We start from the raw sequence: 25,511 nt of genomic DNA on the forward strand, positions 1-25,511 counted from the left end.
TTTTTTTTTATTATTCGTTAACTGAATTCACACTTAGAGTGATGATTAAAAACCCACAAAAAAGGAACTATTAACTGTTTTTACTGCCGCTGTCCAGCTAAAAGTACACATGTTATAGCGCATCACTTTTCTTGTGATTCATTTCCTTCCAGACATTTCTAAATTCATTTCTTATTACTTTAGCTTATGGTTATCTCAAGTGGAGGAGTATAACGTGTTATGTATGAACTGAGATGAAGAGCGTAGATCTACCATAAAGGCCAACAAGCCTAACAGATGATGTCAGGTGTGAGAGACGAATGATATGCTGTATTTTAAGAAGTGGTATGAGGCAGCTCCAAAGTGTCTGTACACTGTGGCGTCATGTAGAGTAGCAGCAGCTTCTTTAAGCTCCACACAGTCACTGCACTGTGTGTGGCGGCCTCTACTACACACAGAAAGTATCACGTTGTGCTTTTGACCACCGGCCACCTGGTAGTACTGAAGAGAGCGACACACATCTCCAGCCATTCCCAACCGAAACATACATGTCTGAGAGCTGACACAAATAAAAGATTAGTTTGTATAGAGAGGTCTGTGAAGGGAAATGAAGGAGCGAACAGATAATTCCAGTTTTGAACAAATTGAATTAGAAGATGGAAGATGCAATTTTAGAGCACAGCAAGGGTAAAATAATGTAACGTTGTATGACGCTGATTGGTGCTTTTACTCTATTACTGTAGAGAGAGAAAATATGAGAGGAAGCAATTTGTTCATTATCAGGAAGGCCATTATCTTTGATGAGCTGGGTCTCCTGCGGTCCACGGAAAACATTACAAGACCTCATTTACAGCAGTCAGGCACACAGTACATCCACAAACCTCCCAGTCTGATAATGACAACTCCAATCTGTTTGTCCTTAGAGATATAATGAAACACACAAATGGACAAATGAAAATAACGGGCAGGAAATAAGATTTATGTTTTGCATCTTTCACTAAATCAAACTAAGACTCTGGGGCCCTGCTTGCAGCTCTGTGAGGCTGTACGTACACACCGCAGTGCTTTGAGCTGAATGTTAACATCAGCGTGCTAACATTCTGACAATTACTTTACTAACAAGACAACGTTTAGCAGCTATAATGTTTACCGTCTTGATTGATAAAGAGTCGGGGAATAACCATAGGTATTATAATATATCGTCAGGGGAACATGAACATCTGAACAAAATGTCATGGCAATCCATCCAGTAGTTGATAGAGATACAGTATTTCACTCACAACCACAATTGGTGGTGCTAGAGGAAAAGTGAGTCAGCAAAGTCATTAGGATTCATCTTCTTGGAGTCATGAATGTTTGTACAAGATTTTGTGCTAATCCATCCAGTACATGTTGAGATATTCTACATGATAAGCCAAAACTTTGACCTGCTGGTGGCGCAACAGAAGGAGTTTTCCTCTGGGCAACATGTATATGTACCACATGTCATGGCAAATCTAGTAGCCTACATGTCAACACATTTAATTAATTAAACGAAAAAGGTAAACCTTATGGTGGCGCTAGAGTTAAAGTCAGGAGATCATAAAAGTCAGTAGAATTCATCAATCTCTGTACAAAATATCGTAATAATCCATCTAATAGTTGTTGAGAGTTTATTCTGGACCAAAGCGGTGGATTTAATAGATTTAGACGAACATCAAATCAATTGTGAAGTATGTTGTGCATGTGGGCCAAATTAAAACAAAAAGCTCAATATGGACTACTACTATTCTTATTTTTCTTATTATGTGATGTGAATTTGTGATATTTTTCTAATAAACTATAATTAATTAACAGCAATGAATCTGAGGATCAAAAGCATTTCCTCTATGCTAAGTGCACTGACAGTTGGAGAAAGGGTATTCATCTGAGAGATTTGTAACTTTCAGAACTGCAGTCTTGTCTTTAAACAATCACAGCGTCACATACTGAACTGTACATAAAATATGTGATGTGTTTTATCATCTGCAAAAAAATACCCTGGCAAGATTAGAGCTCCCTAACTGTCATGGACACAGTAATGATACCATGTCATCGATAATAATAGGCGTACTTCTTTATCTTTATATATGTAAATGCTCTCTGGGGGCAGTAGAAAAAAAGTGTCGAGGATATACCGCTTAGCTGTTAATCGGCACCACAGGGCTCAAATATACTTCTGCTTTGGTTTTCATATTGTTGCAAATCAAATAAGCGCCTGGAGGTGCTTCTCCTGCTGCCTCTTTGGAAAATTAGGTAGAACGAGTTTGAAATCGAGACAGTGCCACCCTTCTGCTTGAAACATGCAGTGAGGTACCCTCTCATACACAGCCCGGTCCTCACATCAAAACATCTTATGGGCTGAAATCAAAGTCTCGTAAGAGAGGAAAATGCTAAAAAGGCAAGAAACAAAACTGAAAGCAGAGATCCTTGGGAGGCAGTATTCCTTAACTGACTTCAAAACATCAATGTTCATTTTCAAATTGACAATCTGATCTCATATCTCTCCCACTACAACTTACATGAAATAATGCAGGTGTGGTTGCTTAGGGCAGAAATACAGAAAATCTCTAGTCTATATATACTGCTGTGCACAGATTAGATGTTCATTTTAGACCTGAAGTAGTTTACAGTATTTAGAAGGCAGTTACAGCTTCCCAGACTCTATGTTTGTCCCTGATATATTTAGTGTGGTGTTGGGTCACTGACTGCTGTAGAAAGGTGGTTTCCATGACTGAATCACTGAATACGAACACACAGACACAGAGCTAAAAAATGAAAAACTGAAAAAAGTGGAATGCCTATGTGTACTGTATGATTGCACTGTAAATACTATACAACACAAGAACAGTATTTAAATATGTCAACCAAATTAGAAGCAGCATAGTAATATCAGTAAGATGTTGCAATGACAGTCAGTCTTTGGTAATCACTTCTGAAAATAAAGCACTGCCTATTCACGGCCCTCTGTCACGGGCAATGGTGGGTTCAAGCCACAATAAATATCTCACAAGAAAAAAAAGTGCATTTCACACCTAGGCCTTCAGTGATGTCCTACACAGTCCTACCTGACTTATTCCACCTCTTAATACCATCATTATGATGCCATGGCTCTAGACACCATACATTTAGACAGAAACGCAGTACAACCGGACGTTGCATCACCCTAACAACAGAGTTATATTAATATTTACGAAACATTTAGTTGTAAATAGCAGGCATTCCCAGCAGTACAATGTGCAGTGCCTCTCGGAGGCTGTGAGCCGGGGGTACCGCTCGTAGTTAGCGATTTGAAAGTGGCGGACAAACCCTTTTCCCGGCTGTGATAGGCTCGCTAGCGTCGGGGTTAGCCGTTCTCTTCTCACGATGTCTATCTTTTTTTGAAAGGTTCGTCTTGAAAATGGTGTTGTAATGATATCTGCGACCAAATCGATCTCTTCTCCTCCTTCAGCCATTGTGGGTTGACAAAAAACAGCTTGTAGAAATCTAAATTAGCTCGTTCAAGGTCAGTTGCTAGCTCTGCATAGTTCTGCCTCTCAATAGTGCGTATCCAATCAAAAGACGTGCACGTGCTGACGTTATCGTACGCCTGCTGGCTGACCCTGGTGTCGCCAACTCGAAATCTGATTGGTTAACGCCACAGTTTTGTCTCCGTTCACTTTAAGCGACAGGCGCCCGCACTGTTGATTCTGAAGGCCTAAGGGCAGATTTCGTGGACCCTGGCAACACATGATGGCTGAAATATGATTGGATAAAAGCTCTAACATAAAGGCCAGCCCTCCAAATCTCCATCTGAGGCTGGAAGCAGCGCAACCAAGAGGAAAGCTATGAAATGAAGAGAATATACTATGGGGAATAATTTAATACATATTTGTGGAAAAAATATATAAAAATTAAATGTATATTCTGATGATGTTTAGGCCACCAGAGAAGGCCTTGCTGGCCCTGACGGCCCCCCACTGATTGAACTAGAAGGGGACTCGGAGAGCGCGGACCTCGGCCAAGGCAATGAAAAGTAATGCGTCTAGAGAACCAGTGTTTTGGTTCCGTTTTGGATAAATGGGTTCTTCCTTGGCCCATGCTACACACTTTCAATAAGTTTTATGAAAATCAGGCCAGTAGTTTTTCTGTAATCCTGCTGAAAAACTGACAAACAAACCAAACTGAAAGCATTAACTCCTTGGTGGAGGTAATGAATAATTTGTCAATATGGCAAATATGCTCATTCGCTTTCTCTCTGAGAGTTAGATGAGAATATCAATGTGCTCTCACCTCTGTACGGTAAGTAGGCTTATATTCGAGCAGGAGCAATTAGTTTAGTTTAGCATAAAGATTGGAAGCTGGGGGAAAGAGCCATCCTGTCTCCGTCTAAAGTTAACAAAAAGCACCTACCGCCTCCTCTAAAGCGCACTAATGAACACACTAATGTAAAAACAACTATTTTTAGCTTTAGAGAGAAACAAAAGGTGAAGATAATTACTGATGAACAACAGTTTGTTTATCCGTCCAGCACTTCTGTGGATTGTCTCTGCTGCTCATCTGACAACCTCGCTGCGCTGGTGTACATATTTTAGCTTTGTCAGAGCTCCGTGCTCCGTGCTTTCTGAGAGATTAATCTGCGTAAATATTTTTAACGCGTTATTATTTCTGTGATTAATTAATCGCAATTAATTCGACAGCCCTAGTATTTTCAAAAACTATTCCTTGAAACTTTTAAATTGCAGAAAACATTTCAATAGATGTTATCACACTGCCTCACACACATTGAACACAATGCTGGAAAGATTTAGAGTTTGGTTCTAAAGACTTGCAGATGACATTGTTTAAGGCACAGAGTCAGACTGAGCTGAGTGTTTGCGCGTCATAAGAGTCTGAAAACAGAGGGATTTCTGGGAAAGCTCCAATCTCTCACTACCAGCTGTCCAAAGCTGGCCTTTAGGAAAAGTCTCATTGGAGAACACTCATGGACAGAATGGAAGCAGCTCATGTGTGAATCTCTTGGAAACAAGATGTATTTTTGCAGATACTCCATTCTCATCATTTCATGTCAAATTGGCTCTTTGTGTGTTCTTTCTTTTAGTTTTCTAGTGTCTATGTCACTGCCTAAAATATATGAAATGTCTTTAAAAACCCTCAAATATTACTCAGGCTAATAATTATAACAAAGTTCAAACACATCAAATAAGCCCAATGTCAGGTTACTGAAGGATAAAACGAATTAAACACTGCACTTAAACCACTCTCTCTTTAAGACCATAATCCAAATAGCCAATTAGGTAGGAATGTAGGAAATGTATTACTGTAATGTTCCTTACGTGGCTGCCAAGTAAGTAAAAAATACATTTACTAACACATCCAGGCAGATTGTACACACTCCAAATGCTGCTGTCTGTCCACATGACACCAGAGCAATTCTCAAATGCATTAAAAAACTGGAATGTCTGTAAAATAAACAGACACTTTATACTTTATACACTGAGGTCTTTGATACAAAGAAACAAGTGTCCAGTGGAGCAAATAATCAATTCTCTCTAGCCCTGCCTAGCCACACACACACACACACACACACACACACACACACACACACACACACACACACACACACACACACACACACACACACACACACACACACACACGCACACACACACACACAGGTACTTTGTGCTTTCAAGCCTCCAACCAGCTTTTAGCTTTCAGAGCTCCCACCACTGAGAACAAAAAGCAGGCAGCACTTTGTTTCTGATGCTCAGTGATGAGGTGCCTGCTTCTGCCCACACACATTGTTTGTCATTGTGTGTGGTGTGTGTGTGTGTGTGTGTGTGTGTGTGTGTGTGTGTGTGTGTGTGTGTGTGTGTGTGTGTTCCTGCATCCACAGGTGTGTGATGGTAAGTGGTATATACTAATAAAGCTGTGGTTGATCTTTCCTCATGACTGGAGTGATGAACAGGCAGCACAGGGAAATATTTGAGTTGGTTGACTACACAGTGACACACACACAAAGGAAAATAAAGATTTTTCATTTTCTCTATCTCTATCTCTATCTCTACACACACACACACACACACACACACACACACACACACACACACACACACACACACACACACACACACACACACACAAACACACACACTCACACACACACACACACACACACACACAGTACTGTGGTTTTTCAACTGTTCAAGATTTACTTTGGGGATTCCCAGACAGGCACAACAGGTTCAGTACCTGGCCTTTTGGGGGACTGTCAATCAATATCACACTAACTTTGGAGAAAGAATATCCATTAACTGAGTAGCACACCACTGAATACACTTGCACGGCAAGGACAAAAGCCGACCTACACTAACATCAAGAGGTCTTAAGTGCTATCAAGAGGGGGAAGTGGAGCACAAATATTCTTTCAGGTCTGTAATTTGAGATTAAAAAAACATTTTCCCCCATGAGCAATCAGCATGAAATTATAGCCTGTGTCCTGCTCTCATATTTGACCCACGTCTTACTTTATTCTCAGAGAACTATTATGATTATTTCACATTCACGTTACCCTTAAGAACATGAGTTGAATTCACAGTTCAAATGAATCAAAAGGGGAAAACATCAATTAAACATTAATTGAATTGACATTAGAATGAAAAATTAACATGTATTATAAACTTTCACTTTGTTGGAGACTCGCTTTGGTGTCAAGTTCATTCCTATTGATTCATTTCTCACAGATCTCTTCATACTACAGCTTTGCCATGGCAACCATATACTAGACAAAAAAACTTATTTGAACTTCATAAAACCTTTCAATGTCAACTTTCAATTAACATATGAGTTTGAAAAAAGGGAGAAAAAAAACATACACACACAATACATCAGCCTTGAAGTGAAGGCCCTCCATCGCTCCCTCGCTGGATGCTGAAGGTTAACATGTGACTGGAATGCATCGAGGCATTTTAAATATTTCAACATGTTTGCTGAACCAGGGCAGAGCGACGAACAATAGTCATTTTCACCACCTTCCCTTGTCCTAGGAAATACAGTTATTTGCAATAATGTTTTAATCAGTATTACAAAGTAAACATACTTTACAGACAAATCTGAGAGGTATGCATATACATTTAACGACCTAATTTCCTTATAGGATTACTTTTTAGAATGATTTAAATGACACAATATTACAGTAACTTTCAGGGATTTATTTCTCATATGCTGTTTTGTTCCTCACATCCCACCACAATTTGAACAACGTAACCTCTATGGAGAAAACCCCCCTGTCAGAAACAAATATTACAACTTCTTTGAATCTGGGCTATTCTTGCAGAGGAGGAACATCATTAAAATGGAATGGCAGGTTTGTGTTTCATATGATCACCATGTAGGACTGTGGCAGATACTGTACATGGCTCCTAACTGTCTCCACCCACCACTATCTGACAATTAGTGTCAGGTTTCTGGTAAATAATCACCCAAAACTTTTACTTTGATCTCACAATAATTTGTTTCTCAACAACTCTGTAGAGCAAACGTGCTGGAGAAAAGAATGGAAAATATAGTGGGACCCTTTAGTTCCTGCCAGAGGGAAACAACAATTAAGGCGTATAAATGTTGACAAGGAGCGCTCAATGACAAACCTAATATTATCCCATTCACCTGTACATTTCCAGATGCCTTTCAAGAATGATATGTGTGGACTAAGCTGCTGAGACAATGACCTAACTGGCCAAAAACACACAACATCAGCAACATTCATAGCAACAGGGCGTATATTTAGCGCCTGCTTGTCCTATGACATAGTCATACCTGACACCCAACCTCGACACCAAAAGCCACGACGGAAACTCAAAAAGATAAAAATAGCTGTCTCAAGTGATAAAAGACTAAGCGCCATGACTCAAAGAAGGGTGAGCTAGATTACTGTCAATAAAAATGTTGGCATCGTCAAATGCATCCTAATGACACATTTCACCATATCTGTTTGAGGATCTGAATAAGGATAGATGTGTTGGTAAGTAACGTAAAACATGAACAAGCTGAAAGATATTGGGGAAGAGTGACTTTTATCTTTTACATTTAACGATTTTAATTGTAACGTATTGATCACCCCATGACATAAACCTTTATCATTAACCCACACTCGACCCTTCTGAAGTGAACAACTGCAGACCTGTCTCACTTCTTCCATTTCTTTCTAAAACACTTGAGCGTGCAGTCTTTAATCAAATCTCATTGTACCTTCACCAAAACAACCTTCTTGAACCGCACCAATCTGGTTTCAACTGAGACTGCCGTCCTCGCTGTCACTGAGGAACTTCACACTGCTAGAGCAGCCTCCCTCTCCTCTGTTGTCATTCTTCTGGACCTTTCTACTGCGTTCGACACAGTGAAACACCAAATCCTCCTGTACACTCTCCTAGAACTGGGAGTCTCAGGCACTGCTCTCCCTCTGCTCAGATCCTACCTTAAGGACCGCTCCTACAGGGTAACTTGGAGAGGATCTGTGTTGGACCCCTGTCAAGTCACCACTGCGGTTCCTCAGGGCACCGTCCTGGGTCCCCTCCTCTTTTCTCTGTACACCAAATCACTTGGCTCTGTCATTCACTCTCATGGCTTCTCCTACCACAGCTAGATGGATGACACTGAACTGATTCTGTCCCAGGTCCGAAACTCAGCTGGAGGCTTGAATCTCTACTTGTCTAGCTGACATCTCTCAGTGGTTGTCCGCACATCACTTGAAACTCAACCTCGACAACACCAAAGTTGCTTTTCCGCAAAGGGCTCTCCCGTCCAATACTTTACTATCAACATCGGCATCTCGGTTGTTTCCCCGACTCGGACTGCAAGAAATCTGGGCGTGACACTGTACGAATAACTGTCCTTCAATGCCAGCATCGCTGCAACAGCCCGCTCCTGTAGATACTCCTTTACAACATCAGGAGGCTACGTCCCCTACTAACCCAGAAGGCAACGCAGGTTCTTGTCCAGGCTCTTGTCATCTCACGCCTTGACTACTGCAACTCCCTCCTGGCTGGACTGCCTACATGCGCCATCTTACCTCTACAGCTCATTCAGAATGTATCAGCCCGACTGGTCTTTAATCTACAAAAGTTATCCCACACTACATCGCTTCTCTGCTCCCTTCACTGGTTACCAGTGGTGGCCTGAATCTGCTTCAAGACACTGGTACTGGCCTAGCGTGCGATGAATGGATCAGCCCCTTCCTACATCCAGGCCATGGTCAATCCATACACCCCAGCTCGCTCACTTCGCTCTGCTGCAGTATCTGGGTCCCACTCGCAGTGAGAGTGTGACCCAGATACCTGTCAAATAAAACCTGCTTGTTTGTCATCCTGGCTCCAAAATGGTGGAACGAGCTCCCCATTGATATCAGTTCAGCAGAAAGTCTTCACACCTTTCGTTGCAGACAGAAAACCCACCTGTTTCGACAGCACCTTCGCCAAAAAAAAGAAAAAAGTAATGATAATCGGATTTTCTGTATGTCGCACATAAATTGGTGTGCGACATACTTGAAGCTATTATACTGCACTTAAAATGATTGCAACTATTTGAAGCTAAAGTATCCTCATGATTGTTTCCACTTATTGTAAGTCACTTTGGACAAAAGCTAATTCAAATGTAATGTATTGTAACTAAATCTACAACACTTAGTATGTTGACTCATACTTATATTGAAGAACAGACTGACGTGGGAACTCCAAACCTAAATGCGTCCTGATTTTCTCAACATGTCTGCAAAATTTGTTGGCAGGGGGCAGTGATTTTGTTATCTAAATATCTAACTTTGGTGACGACATTTCCATAAGCCCTCCCAAAGGCTTTACGATGCCTCTTTCACAGTGGTTGTGTGATTAAATGTGTTAGCGTGTCACGGTTCATACAGTAGGGCTGCTTTCTTACTTAATTAATAATGTATTACACATAGACATAGAGAGTAGTTTTTTTATCTTCTTCCATTTAATGACTACCCATGTGCTACAGCCTAATTATTTTTTAATATAACTATTTTTAAATATCAAAAGGTGAATAATTATTTTTCAATTTATAAACATATATAAAATCTCCAGATTTCATTACATTCCTTTGACAAATAACTATGTGCTAGAGCTGTAATGATTCACCAAATGAATACTTGCAACACTTTCTGTGAATGAATTAACCAGGAAATATATCTGTAATTCATATAGGTCAGGGGAAAATTATTAATATGCACACTTCATAAAACTGTGTTAAACTTGAGGTCTATAAGGTTGAATTTAATAAATGCATTACAACCAATATACAACTCACATTCATTAATATTGGCAGTCATGAGACACTCATATTTAATGTAGCATTAAACTGTCTTATACAAGTGAGCAACAGAGACACAATTGCGTTCCAGGAGTTGAACCCAGCAGATTGTGGAGAAGCTTTTTTCTGCTCTGCAGGGGTTGAGGCGAGCTCAAAGATAACCACACAACAGGTTTTTATCCCTACATACATTACCAGACTACCCATAGTGATTTATGTTAACTGAACATTGCTTACTAAACACAAGTGCCCATTATGCAAAATGTATCATACTTAATCAATCTTTGCTGTGGTGAGAGTGTCTTGCAGTGTGAGAATCTCACATCAGCTTGAACTAAAGCAGAAATACATGACCATTGCAATGGTTTAGACTCATGAAAGATTAATAATCCGAATATTTGCAACGCAGACTTAAATTAATGTTTTTTTGGAAGGACAATGTGTTTATTTGGATTTGAAACATTTCAGTCATTGTGGTATGCAGTAGAGCCACATAGCTTAAGCAGGGCCAAGGCAGCGTGAATGTAGTTGCTAAATGATAATTACAATGTGAACAAACCATTGTCATCCAGTGAGAGGACCAGAGGTATCTCCATCGTATTAGACAACACGCACTACAGTATTCATTTTAGAATGTCAAGTATAAACAGGCAGTTTCTATGTTCAAGTATAGGATAGTAGAAGTGGATTGTATAATATATTCTGCTTTGCCTGGAAAAAGAATCCACCCTTGTAGGAGGAACTTCAGAAATCCAGTGAACAAAATATCCTTGTCTGTGTGTACCTAGCAGCCATCTTGTGGTGAAGTAGTGTTACAACAACATTAGGTTGTGTATTATGGCAGACAATGAAATACAAGGGATTGATTAATTTCCTCAATTTCCAGCTGACATTTTTTCAGGCTGAGGTTTTGGATTATTTCCTGCATACTTTGTACAGAAGGCAAAGGCTTTGCAAGTGTTTAACAAGGGAGACAAGGAGTGTCTTTCTTCTTGCTGCAAGTTGTTCTATTGTCCTAAACATAAACACCATTTGGATCAACAAAACATCAAACAATAAGATGCAGGTTTTCGGAGAGTTGGAATTTTGTTTTCTATTGCAGGGCGGGAAAGTCTGCACTTATATCAACTGTAATATCTTATGCCTGTTGCTCCTATAATATAATGCCAATGAGCCACATGCATAAAGCAGGCCGGCCTGCTGAAACAGTAATGCACTGCTCTTTAAAACCCCACAGTGTTCATTCATTTTTTAAATTACATTTAATTTAACTGACGCTTTTGTCCAAAGCGACTTACAATAAGTGGAAACAATCATGAGGAGACAACTCCGAACAGCATGAATCTTGCATGTACTTTAGCTTCAAATGGGTACAATCATTTAAGTGCAGAACAATAGCTACAAATAAGACAAACCAATGTAAGTGCTACATACAAAGAACATCATTTTCTTTTTTTCATTGGCCGAGGAGCAGTCGAAACAGGTAAGCTTTCAGTGTTCGATGGAAGGTGTGAAGATTGTCGGCTGACCTGACATCAATGAGGAGGTTGTTCCACCATTTTGAATGATAGCAAACAGGTGGGTTTTATTTGAGGGGTACCTGGGTCCCGCTCGCAGTGAGGGAGTAGCGAGCCGATTGGCCGATGCATTTCATTAATGAAGTATTAACAAGGGAGACGAGAAGTGTCTTCCTAAGAAGGCTAATCATGCCTTCTGCCAGATTGTCGTACTCTAGCAAAATCATTAATGTTGAACTGAGTACACTAATTATTCTTCTCACAGTGTAAAATTACTGAGAACAATAGCAACCAATGAGAAGTAACTAATTCTCGGCAGTAGCACATTCATCAAACTTTGATAGGGAGTGGCTTCTGAGTCAGTGCTGACTTAACAGACTCAAACTACCCGAACACTAATTATCAAATGCTGGTGAACAAAGAAGCACCACAAAATATAAGTTACAACTAGCTACTTTGCTCAATATTATTTTGAACAATTTCCTTGCATTTTTTCACGGTGGATTGGATTAAGACAAAGCCAGAACATCACTCTTCATTTGCAGATGTGTTCCTGGCCACCTGACAAATGATAGTTCAATATTCATTCTGCCTTTAACTACTTTGGAAGAACTACAATATTCGGCTCCTTATTTGCTAACTGTTGCAATATGTTCACCAGCTTGACGCTAATTTTGCCTGTCTGCAGTTTGCTGCTTGGCCGGTAATTTCCAAAGGGTTTATCAAAGCTGCAGCTGGAAACGGGGTTCATGAAAGTGCTGAGAGTCAAGCAAAACAGTAGAAGTGAGGAGGGCTGCAAAGTTGAGTGAAACTTCTCTGTAGATTCATCACTAGTTCAACAGATCAGTAGGCTATCCATGGTGATGAATGTTTCCTCCAAACGGTTGAGTGGTGAGTGAGTTTACCTTTTCATTTATACTCTCCCGGTAATGTGCAGTGTCCTCCACAGCTATGACACATAATACTGCAGTAAAGTGCTAGTGAGGAAGGATCAGCAAAAACAACTGTTCATGAGGAAATGTAGAGTAAAAAGTCTTAAAAGTTTCTCATAAATAATGTCAGTGATAACTTAGCAACAAACCCACATAACAACATGTCACTCTTCACTTGCCACAGCCATCACTGATGAAGTGCATGGTACTGGATGTGATACTAAATAAAGCTTTGACTGCAGGTGACACCTATTCTAAACTTACCACAACATGACCCAATGGCAATAATCATACTTACAGTTGGTGAAAGTGAAGTGCCTTCAGTTCAGATGTGTTTGAAATTCCTGATTGGTTTAATTGATCGATTAGCAGGTCAGCGGGAGTGAGACAGGAGAGTGGTTGCTGCTCACTCCAGTCCAGCTCTTGATTGAATTTCCATTGTGGTGCAACTGTATCACCAGGTACTCTAACTACAGGAGGGAGAGGACACAGGTCACCACACTCGACAGGGTTCCACTTTCTTTGCAGGTTGAGGGGCCTCTATCAGCGTCAGAGAAGAGACAGGCTGTGCACAAGAGCTCTCTAAGCTCTCTAAAGAGATTAACTCTTAGTCATTCTGGTACTATCTACATCAGGGGCCTTTCACACACAGGTAGACACCCCAACAAACACACACACATGTTCACACGTCATGACATAGACAATATGTATATAATTACCTGATCTGAGACATAGAAGCTCACCTTTTTCTTAAAACGGTCCAAAATGCTCTTGTGGCTGCTGGGTAGGAAAAAGAAAAAAAGACAAAATGTCCATTATAGATACGTCCACTGTGATGTGTTGAATGAAGGACATCGGATAGCCACTGTTAACCTGAGTGAAATGTATAATTCAGAAAGGCCAGAGAAGAGTGTCACATGTAGCCTGATCCGAATCAGGTTACACTGATAGGCAACATTGAATGATACAATTTTCCTGAAATTTACCTCATGTGAAATGTATAAACACATTCTTTATTATTATTATTATTATTATTATTATTATTATTATTATTATTATTATTATTATTATTATTATTATTATTATTATTATTATTATTATTATCAAGAGCACGTATCCCTCTAACGTTTTAAAAGGCAATTGTCTAATTTCTAATTATTTGTTGATTGTTTTCAAGTATGTCTTTGTTGTTGTTATTGGATTGTTGTCTACTGGTTAGTTGTTCTGCTCATTTTGTGCGCCTCTTGTTGTAATTTATTTGTTGTTGTGTTTTTAATTTTTTTAATTTTACCTTAGTTTTATGTTTTCTTCCTTTTTGTTATTGTCTATTTTAGTCCTTAAATTGAGGGGATGTCCATTGTATAACCCTGTGCCTTTTAGACCTCTCAGTCCACATTTCTTTCAGCATACATTTTTTTTAACTATCTGGATTTCATGCAGTCTGGTGTGTGTGAAATTAAAAAAAAGATATATATTTTTTTATTTTGCCAAAATTTTAATGTAAAACATTTAAACAATTAACTACCATTGTAAACAGAATATGAAGACGTAAATATTACAGCCATGTTCGGTTTTACAGTTATTGAATTACATTCAGTGGCAGAAACGAGAAAACGACCCGCACCATCTCGCTTAGTCCTCACAGCTGCCAGGAGGCTGACTGAGGCTCCGTCTGACAGAGGCAGGACCTCTCTCCTCCCCCGGCGGGCTGCTCTCCTGGCGAATATGCGGCTCGTTTTCTTGTTTCTGACACTTTGGATTTAGTCCAATAAACAAACTAACGTAACGTTACACGGCCAGTTAACATTAGTGCCCCAGTAAACACAGGTGGATAAGTGCGAAGATTATAAAACAGCTGTGTTTTTTGACCCGCTCGAATTTTGGTATTCTTGCCCACTGACTGACTGACTGATACAGGAGTCAATGCAATACACAATATAAAAAATAATAATACAAATAATAATACAAATAATAATAATAATAATAATAATAATAATAAATTGTATTTGTAAAGCGCCTTTCAAAGCTAAAAGCAATCTCAAGGCGCTAAAATGCAGGACAACAACACAAACAACAGACATAAGAGGTTACGGAAATGCTTTTTTAGATTAGAATACAATAAATATGCCAAACTACTACAACTAAAATATAAACATTAGAGATTGTATGGACCCAGTTTAGAGGTGAAATACTGCCCCCTATTTCTCTGGAGCAGCTGGCTCGGAATTACACACTGAACCTTTAATGTGAGAACAGTTGATCCACTGTCAAATCTCAGAATCCAATTTACTGGTTTATTTAGTTTTTCGCCCTGTAATGCAATAAAGGCTTCAGAAAAATACTTCAGAAATAATTGTGCAGTTTTGGTGTAGCTCTGTAATAGCTTTTTAGGTATGTGGTCACTCTGAGCGTAGCTTATTTTCTAGGCCCTCTTTAATTATTTATGGTAATTCGAAAAAAAATTTCATTCGACATGAGAAGTTAACACTTGACAGGAAGAAAGAGAAAAAGAGGAAGAGGTAATTACATGCACTGATTCAACATTCAGCACACAGTTCAGAAAAAAAGCTCCCAAACTAATTGAATAGTGAGTATTCACTAGACTTTTAGCTCAATACACAATTGATTAAAAAACCAGTAGTTTACGTATAATACTTCACTGATATATTTGTCGTTATATATTTAAAAGACAGACTTTGATTGTAGTGCGAGCTAGATACAATTGAGAATGAGTATGAGAAGATATGTACTTTTTAGTAAAGTTACCTCACTTAAAGTTACTGCAGAACATAAGTTGTGCTTCAGGAAGCTGTGCTGCTTTGTTGTAGCAGATTGTATCTGCAAAGCTTGTGAGATAAAGTAGAATATTTAGTTTAAGACCGAACGATAACATCATTTAATTTAATTAAATGTTTTATACTGCAAGTGTATCTTTGGTGTCTTGTAAACCCATAAGGGTTGGGCTCTTTGTGTGTATGACACAAAATCAATCACTACACTTGCTGCCCTTTTCTAATCAATAATAACTCGGTTTTTATGCTCCTTACATGGTTGTGCTTGAACTCCACCTTGTTACTGGTGTAAACACTTAATTTACTCCTTGAAATCAGTAATGCAAACAGCACATCTCTGTTAAAACACAATGTGATCACCATGCTTCCAATTGCAGCTATATCTTTGCATGGCTGTCTCTGATTACCTTGGCTTGTGTGTGGTTGGACTGAAATGGTTTAAGGTGTTGCAGCATATTTTTCAGAATGAGCTCTTTAGCGTCATCTACTGCTCTTTGTGAAAAGCACAGATGGCCTTCCTGATGCCTGTTCAACCTCAGTATCAAGTTCTTCAGACATGTGAAGGAATGTGATACCTACCTGAGAAGTGACTGTGTATGGACTATGGAAGGAGAACAAGGCTACTGTTTATGCTGGCTCACTGTCACACTGTCATGGCTCAATGCAACACATGCATAGAACAAAGCCATTATTAATAACACTTATAGAAAAAATATGTGTGCTGCTACATTTCCTAAATAAAGGCATTACAATTCTGAAATTATCCAAATTCAACATTCACTTCCCCCTTCATGTTAATTTTTTTATCAAGCACACTAAAATAAATCACATTGAACATGAAGGAAGAACATAATTCCCTCTCCTCTTAATCTCAGAACCGGCCATATACCCACCCACACGTTTGGCACTGTTTGGAAAAGAACATGGCAAGAGATATTTTGAATAGGTTTGGGCGTGCAGAACACCTGCAGGTTTACAATGTGGCCACAAGGTGGCGATGTGTGCTTCATGAATTTATTATATACCCTCGACCCCCGAGAACTCATGTGTTGAGGACTGGATGTTGAATATGTTATTTGCACTGAGCTTTAACTTAGCTGGGACCCTTTACATTTGGCTGATCTAACTTACATAACCCTGCAGGGACTAATTAAATTTGATATAGTGGAGCTATGGATGCAAAGTCAGCTGTTTCTTTTTATAAGCCTCTTCATCAGTTTCATGACCATGTGTGGCTTCTTTGAAAACCACAACTTTTACAAGGCCCATTGTTATATGCTGCTTTACATTTAGGAGGGTTGTTGTACAGATGTTGCAGCAGTGGTGCAAAGTCCAATTTCTAAAATAACTCATAGCCTAGTGGAGACAACAATATAACAACACAGGAAAGAATAGGCCCATGCAGAAATCAAAGACCAACTGTATTTTCTGATTTAGTCTAGAATGAAACAGCAATTTACTCTCTTTACTCTTACTTTTAGATGCATTTTCACTCAAAAGACTAAGAATCTTCACAGACATATATATATATACCATGAGGTTATTTTTTTATAAATTGCCTATAAATCACTATAAATCGCTTTTAATATGTTTTAAAGTCACGATTAAGCCCACCTTCTTTGGCAGCAGTCAGCGCGCATGATGGGATGTGCGTTGAAGCTTACAGTGGGCAGGCAGCAGCGCTCTGCGGCGAAGTCCTGGTTTGTAAAACCATGATTGGACAGACTAAGTCACGTTGTCCGTGGAGCTGTCAGTCCGATGCTGCACCATTGTTCCCCTAGCAGCCGGAAGGAGTGCTTGTCAAAGCACTGCTATATGCGACAATTGTGCTGGTTAGTCCAATACTACTCGGGAAATCCGGTACCGGTTTTTAATGATCTCACAGCAGTGGAGGATTTCCGCAGAGGAAAAACTGGTTTAGGGAATTTTTTTTAAGTCCATTGAGAGAGGGGCGTCATTGACTGGCTGGATACTGATTATAGTAACGAAATGAATGGTGAGTATGAGAAATCTTAGGTGATAGGCCTGTAGGCTATTTAAACGCATTGATTAGATGGGGGAAATGTAAGCCTCATGTCTTTTCATTAAGTACATTTAGATGTTATGTGTTTGCCTGCTGTTTTGTTACCTTAATGTGTTGGCAACCATCCCATAATGATCCATTTGTACAAACTCTTCTGAGCATCACACCTCAGTCTGCTTGGGACAACTAAATAGTCTTTCAAATTTGAGACTTATATCAATACTTCTCACATTTTCTTTGTTACATCCACACCATTAACCAATGTATTGCTTGAACGCTCTGTGCCCAAAAGGTTCACTGCTGCACATGTAATAGACACAGAGCCCAAAGGGATCCTGCATGTTAGAGCTCCTGCGCCTTTGTGTATAATTTTTTAGGTCGCACATGTGTGCCACATAGGCTACTATACCACGAGCCAGCTGACCTGTATATGGCCAACTGGCTTAGAGCCTCTCATGCAGACTGCAGGAAAACGAGAGTCTGGTTCCCTGCAGAGCCTCCTGCAGAACAGGCAGAGGAGGCAGAGAGCTTGTCCCCCTCCTGCCTCCCTGGGGATGCCCCCTCCAGCCTCCCCAGCTCTAAAAGTGGCTCACAAAGAGATTTGGATAATGCTCTGTCAATCATATACATGAATGCCGAAATGGCAAAGTTTCCCCGACAAAACCTGTCTGCTACAACATGTGCATTACAAAATACTGGCTTTGCGTTCATCTTGTTATGACATGTTGTGTTAGCTGGTAGAAGAAACAACATACAACATGGTATAACTCTAGAAATTAGACAGTTACTCTTACATTGGCTGCACACTAATCATTTCTGTTTCTCTCCTCTATTCTTTACAGAACAGAGGCGGGTCGCTGCAGTGTAATATATTTTGCTAAAGGTAAGACCACGTCTCCTTCTCGCTGTCTGAAATATCATACTGCCTGCCTTCATAACTCAATAACATATTGAATTCATGCCTGCGAGATAGATGGCGTTCAAAGCTCGCACAACTGTTGCTACGCTTCCACAAAAGACCCTCTGATAACAAGATATGATGTGATGTTGATGCAGACAACAGTGTTTAGTCAATACAGACAGCTGCACTATTCTCACTGGATTATACTGCCTCTGATGTAAAAATGATGAAAAGAGGACATCTTTTTTCTAGAATATGTTGTTTTATATTCTTGATATTTATTCTTTTCAGCAAATCAACCATCAGTGATACAAAATGTGAAAATCACAGACTTTGACATATTTCCTAGGCAGTAAAGACTGATGAATGATTTTCTTTACTGTTGTCAATGAAGCCATGTCGTTCTTATATGTTTACATCAATGTAATCAAAAGACGCAGTTATGTGATCTGTCTGTTTTTACATATTAGGCTTGAATATGGCAGCATCATTATACTTCCATGAATTCTTTAATGATCCTCTGTCAGTCGCTTTTATCAGAAGGAAAATGCAGCACCAACATCCCTGTGCGAAAGCGTGCACTCAAACATGTGACCATGCACACACAACTACGCAACTATTTCCATCTTTGTGATTGAGATCTGAAAGGTGAAGGGGTGTGTGTGTGTGTGTGTGTGTGTGTGTGTGTGTGTGTGTGTGTGTGTGTGTGTGTGTGTGTGTGTGTGTGTGTGTGTGTGTGTGTGTGTGGTGGGCCTTTCTTCTTGTGACTGTGTATTTTTCCTCCTCAATCCATCTGTCTCTTCAATCTATCAGCACCCAGTCCTCAGAGAAGCAGAATTTAATTAGTACACGTGGCACTGAGTTAAAGGACATTGCAACATTAAGTAGATGTATTTACTTGCGAAAAGCAGCATCATTAAACTGGCTTATTTGAATAAGTGATTCAGTCATGCTGCTATTACATACTGTAGCACAGATGGCTACAGCTTGATAACAGTGAATGTGGTCCATTAAAGATTCACAGGAAAAGGTGTTATGGCTTAATAACACTAAGGAGAGTCTCTCTGCAGGAGGCTGGTGTGGGTGAATTGCCTACACACAAAGGTTCACATGCACAGCGAAATCAATTGTGTTTCCTTTTATGCAGGAACAACAAGAATCCATGGCTTTATGCTACTCCCTGGCAGTTTCGCCAGATTTACTTTGTGAGGTTAAAGGTCAGATTGTGAAATAATGTGGGGAAGACTAGCTGGATTGTGTTTTGGATTAGGTAATACATGAAATTAACCTGCTGGATTTCTAAATCCAATGGGTTGTTTTACATTTTGCTTGACATCTTAACATTTGGATAAATTAAGTGAGATGAACAAACATTATGGGTTGTATAATTCTCTTTTTTTCTATTTCTATTAAACACTAAAAGGTATCCCAAAATACATGGAAAATAACTAAATGTAGTAAACAGAATAGTTCTGCCCTTTGAGAAAGCAATGCCTTCTTTTGTCCCTACAGGCTACAACAAAACATTTGTAAAATAATAAACCATAGGAATAGGAATTACAGTATAAAAAAAGAAAATTACTCTTACAAATAGAAATAATATGTTGATACAGCCCATTTAAAAATGTTATATTCCTGCACACAAAGGGCAGTATTAGTCACCCATACATTTCATTACATTTTATTTTCTGTAGTTTTAAATGAAACAGGACATTTATTCTATTCTATTTTTCCATTTCATAAGGATAAGACGACACGCTAACAGGCAGGTAAAGACAGCAACATTGTGTATTTGTAGACCAGGCATTCTCTGATTTTATATGGATATATGTTTTTGTTAACGGTCGAGACGTTCTCTGTGATATACATAATTCATTTTCATATTAATTTGGTTTTTCATTCATTTTCACACTATACATGTTTTATTTCTCTTCCCGAACACCACATTTAAATCACAGCATCAATGGAGTAAAGGATTAACGTGTGAACTAATATCAACCTTTTAGATTAGGGAGCATTTTTGTGTGTCTCAGCAGGGTTCATGGATTCAATTGAGTTGCTTTTGATGTGACTCTTTTTGTCTCGGACTCCTTTTGCTGGCTGAGCTCTGGGCTTTCACGGTGCAGGACCGGGCTCTCTTGAGATGTTGACATGACAACCGGTTGTAGTCTTTTGTCTGCTGCCAGGTAATTAAGTGTTAAGAATAGAAATACACATGTCTCTTCCTAAATGAGTTTTATTTGTAATTATTATCTGTTAAAATAAGGTAATGTCCCTTTATTTCATATTACAACTCTTTAATGCTTCTCATGTTTTGTTTGGTTGTGCTAGATTGGAATTTAAATTGATAGATAATATAACTCAACTCAACTGGTTGAACAAATTAAATAGATAAACTACATTTAGTGTATATATAAGATCTCTTTCAATTTTTTTAATCTGCATTTGAGGCTTTTTGTGCAAAGTTAGAATGGATTAGACAAACCACACCCGCTCAGTCCTGATGAAGCAGTGTTTTCAAATACTAAATTCTTAATAAGTATCTAACCATGGCTCTCTTCTCGCTTTGAATTTGATTGATGCTTAGACATTTAGTCGTGACTATTTACTGTTAATTAATAATAGGTTCATTTTTCAAGACTTTTACAGCCACAAAATAAAAGTTATGCAAACAGTTTTTATGTGTCGGCACAGTTTAGTATGCGTCATGCTCTGACAAAGGTCTTTGTGACCAACACCTTAGATAATACATTTTGCACAATGGAGATATGTGTACAGATGTTTTCATCTTTTTTTTCAGCACAGTTTAATCAAATGTCTGATTATTTCATCTCACTTAGTCTACATAATCAACAAACTAATCAACACAATTTTTCAACTTTATGACATAAATTAGAGGTAAAAACTCAAAAATAAAAGTAAAGTTTTTTATATATGTATATGTATATTTGAATTATGGTTACAAATACAAAACACTGCCGACACATCAGAATGTAAAAATGATCTGTAGGTAAAAATAACATATTTAATGCACCTGAATAACACCCTAATAGTTAAACGATTTAAATGTTTTTTCTTAGGAAGTATTTTGTGTCACTTTATTTTTTACATCACATAATTCACAGTATACTGTAATCACATGCAGAGCTGGCCTACTTCACAAATGTTCTAAGATAACAGTGCGAATGCTTTGCATATAAAAAATATTCAAGATATCAACATGATACTACTGGCTATATATAAATGATAAGGCTTGTCTGCAGAATATGAACTCCACATCCCACAGCTTTCCCAGCCTGAGAGATGAAAGCAGCCCTGTCTCTCTGAAATGCTTTGGCAGCTCTGTTTCTGCCAGCGAAACCGGCTTTTGCAAACTTTCAGGTGGCATGGGAAAATATAGTCATAAATAAAATATAGAGCCATGAATAATTTAAGCGAGCTTTGTGATTGACACGAGGGTGAGAGTACCTGATTATGCCTCTGCACTATGTGACTTGAAATACAGCAAATCAAAACATTAGTCTGAATGTGGAGCTTGTCTGCTTCGGCGTATTTTGATCACTGCTTGTAACAACAAAGATGCTCGATGTCTTTCAAAGATTACACTTCAATTTAAGCATGTAGCTCTGTTGCATTAAAATGCTGCTAATGCTGCTCTGTGTGAAAGAAGAAACCATGCCAGGAGTCAAATTAGTTCACATCCCTCTACAAGTTCTTCGACAGATTATTATCATTCAAGTCCTTTACAGTTGGCCACTCACACAATAGTCACAGTTATTTCCAACTGTTTATGCTTTAATTCAATGTTTAAATCAAAACTGGTGTAGCTAGATATGAAGTGTTAGATACCGGGTCACCCTTTGCTCTGGACCCATGTGATTAATAGGAAGCCGTGCTTCCTCTATTGTTCTATGAGAAGGAAGAACAGATCAATGATTCCCAGCACTTGGCTGTACTTTAGCTGCAGGAGGGAGGCTGCAGCAGGCATCACCAGGCTGCAGCTCCTCCGTGTGCTGAGTGCTGAACAGTGGGCTGCACTCTCTCCTCCCTTCCCCTCGCTTTCTCTCTCCTGCTACCCCCCCCCCCCCCTTTCCCTTTCATGTGTGTGAAGCAGATCTGTCTGCAGCCTCAGGCAAGTGCAAGTTAACAAATGTACAGAGCGCATGTGAAGTCTCATTTGCATAAATCTGTGGCTGTCGCTACATTTCCTTAAATGGATTCCTTTGTGTTTAATTGCTGAATATTTTTTTTTTCTTCCCATGTGTGTATGGAATTCTTTAAAGGCTGACTGAGAATGAAGATGACTGCATTTGACAATTAATGTTATTTATTTGCATAATTTGTATTGCAGTACAATGGAAAAACAGCCCGAGCAAATGTTTGTTGTCAATGTCACTGAACAAATTGGCAGGTGTTTTTATTCGCTCGGTACCTAACATGAGTAATGAGGCCAGTTGCAAATGCGGCAAGGGATTGTGCATGGATAAAATATTTGTTGATACAATTTACTTTAGCTTAATTGCAGCATTTGAAAATTACTGAATGATCTATGAGTTTTCTGCTGCTGCACTATTGGATGTTTTTAACAAGCTATTAGCCATTGATTTTATCCGTCCTTTGCATAAATGTATATTTGGTTTGTGGTCCAAATCTGTTCTCCAGGGACCGGATGAAAATGACTGCTTTTATCGTGTTATTCCCGAACATGATGCTAGCACATACAGATTAAGTCCTTCTGCCCCTCTGACCTGATCACAAAACGCTTTCTACCATGGCCTTTTCATGTATAATTTAGGAATCTATCTCAGCCCTACTAAACAGTGTCAATGAATATATGAGAAGTGTGTTTGTGTTCTCTCTGAGGCAGGGATCCTCCACTGACATCATCTGTAGCATAATCATCCAGGCCACAGCCTCTCCTCAGGGGAGTCCAGATGAGACCTAGCCTCTCTCTCTTTACGTCTATCTAGTTATCTCTCTCGTCCTCTCTGTCTAGCTTTCTCTCTCCTTTTCAAGGTTGCCGTATATGGCTGAGTGTGTCACCAGTGATAGATGAGTTTGAACACAACCTCAGAGTGGCTGCATGGCCGGGATATTTTGCGGTTTCAGTGTTTTGTCTTTGCTCTGTGATCCCACCAGTTGGTTAGACCCTAGTGCACTCTCAGTCTCTCAGACAGAGTCTACTGCATTGAAAAAAAAATGTTTTTCAGATAAGAAAACAACCGAAGAAATAATTAATAAAAGGAGATCTGCTAAGCCATCTGGGCTGTATAAATGTATGCTTTGTCACTGTGGAAACACTAGTAGTCTGCGATCCGACCAGCCATATTGAATGGCATTGGAATTTGGCAGACACAGATACAGAGCAAGGAAGCAAATTTGCATTCATATCAATCTGTACTCCCACACAACTCCTTTCCTATCCCCCACATATACCCATTTGGCAGTCGTTCAAAGAGAAGTCTGGTGGGCCTCCTGAAAGAACTGCGTCTCCTATTTATATGCAATTAATAAGTGTATACATATGTAACTGACTAATAAGCGATTTATGTAAATTCATGCAATATTTCTACCAATGCATATGGGTTGTTCATGTAGCACGTGAAGGTGAGAGTGCAGGGCGGTTGACTTTGATTCAGACTTTGGATGTCAGTGTTGCTATTAGAAACATTTAAAGCTGCAACAAGCTATTTTTTGTATCCCTGAGGGGCAGAAATACTCTGCAAACTCAAATCAAGCTGAAGCACAGCTGTTAATACAACTGGCCATTTACTGTTTTTTTTTATTTGTCTACACCCCCTATAGGTCATAAGGTCACTGCACCATGTCCAAGTGGAAGATACGCATTGACTCCTACTATACAATGGCCACTTGTCCCTTGATATCTGTTTTACTCCCTGACGAAGGCTTGATGCTGGAATTAGTTTTTAGGTCTATCATGACTATGCCATTAAAAATAAAGGCATGTTAGTTGTTTAAAAAGAGAGTGCCTTGGAGTTTGTTTGGGATTTTTGCATCTCCATGTATCCTTATCCAAAGAGCAATAATAATAATAATAATAATAATACAACTGGCTATTTGATTTAATGTAGCTAATGTGTTAGCAAACACGTAGTTAATTACATAACCTGCAGACCAAAAACAACTTTGGCATCTAAAGTAATTTTTCTGCTGGCTTGACCAATGTCTCCATTAACTCAACTCAAATATCTGGGTCTTTACCTTGCTGAATGCTTGACTTAATCCACTCAGCCAGAATGAAGCCTCCAATGCGTAAACTCTAGAGCATGGGTTCTCAACGGGGGCAGTAGCGCCCCCCCCCCCAGGGTGCGTTCAGAGGCTATGCTATGTTGTTAAATCTAAGATTTAAAACAAAAAGAGGCAAAGTCCTTGTAAGTGTAAATTTACTTGGCAATAAACCAAATTCTGAATTGATTCTAACCAGTCTTCCTCAACTTTGTGTGTTGTTTTTAGACTTATTTTTATTTTGCTGAGGGTTTAATTAAAGTGCTGCTTGAAAAACCCCCAAAAAAAACAGCGATCCTCAGCCGCCACTGCTCAAAAGCATGTTTTTCCAAGGATACACCATGAATAAAACTAATCGGATAAAACATGTACGCTCTCGTTGCGACTTGGACCAGCAGCAGACAAGCTGCACTCTGGCTGCTCATAGTAGCAGAGCTAACATCTGCATCACTGCTGCTGATTCAGGCTGCGTGCCTTTAAAACACGTGGATATTTTTCGCCTGAGTTTCTGAACGTTGGGGTCGACGTTGCTCTATTTATAATAAATGTGTTGGATTTTTTACTTTTTTGTATTTGTAGTTCTCTCCTCTCCTTTCCTCTGCCTTGTCTCTGACTGTAGGTGTGTGCGCACGAGTGTGTGTGTGTGTGTGTGTGTGTGTGTGTGTGTGTGTGTGTGTGTGTGTGTCGGGAGTGGAGCCCCGCCCTTTGCAAAGCACCCGACCCCCTTAATCCATGGTGTCGTCCCGACATTCTGTCAATTTGTTCCCCCAATCGTGCGTTCCTACCCGCCCCCCCCTT

General features: G+C 39.3%; 2 protein-coding genes across 2 annotated transcripts in view; one reads left to right on the top strand and one right to left on the bottom strand.

Moving 5' to 3' along the window:
- The window catches only part of xirp2b (xin actin binding repeat containing 2b), a 37,513-nt gene extending 20,336 nt beyond the window's left edge, over nt 1–17,177 (bottom strand). Inside the window, 3 exon segments of the mRNA XM_029459402.1 lie at nt 13,050–13,221; nt 13,495–13,531; nt 17,158–17,177. The gene's annotated coding sequence lies outside the window, so the exon portion shown is untranslated.
- Nucleotides 17,178–17,297: 120 nt separating this feature from the next.
- The window catches only part of csrnp3 (cysteine-serine-rich nuclear protein 3), an 18,655-nt gene continuing 10,441 nt past the window's right edge, over nt 17,298–25,511 (top strand). Inside the window, 2 exon segments of the mRNA XM_029459552.1 lie at nt 17,298–17,539; nt 18,409–18,449. The gene's annotated coding sequence lies outside the window, so the exon portion shown is untranslated.

Source organism: Cottoperca gobio, chromosome 21, assembly GCF_900634415.1.
Source record: "Cottoperca gobio chromosome 21, fCotGob3.1, whole genome shotgun sequence".
In the NCBI taxonomy this organism is placed as follows: Eukaryota; Metazoa; Chordata; class Actinopteri; order Perciformes; family Bovichtidae; genus Cottoperca; species Cottoperca gobio.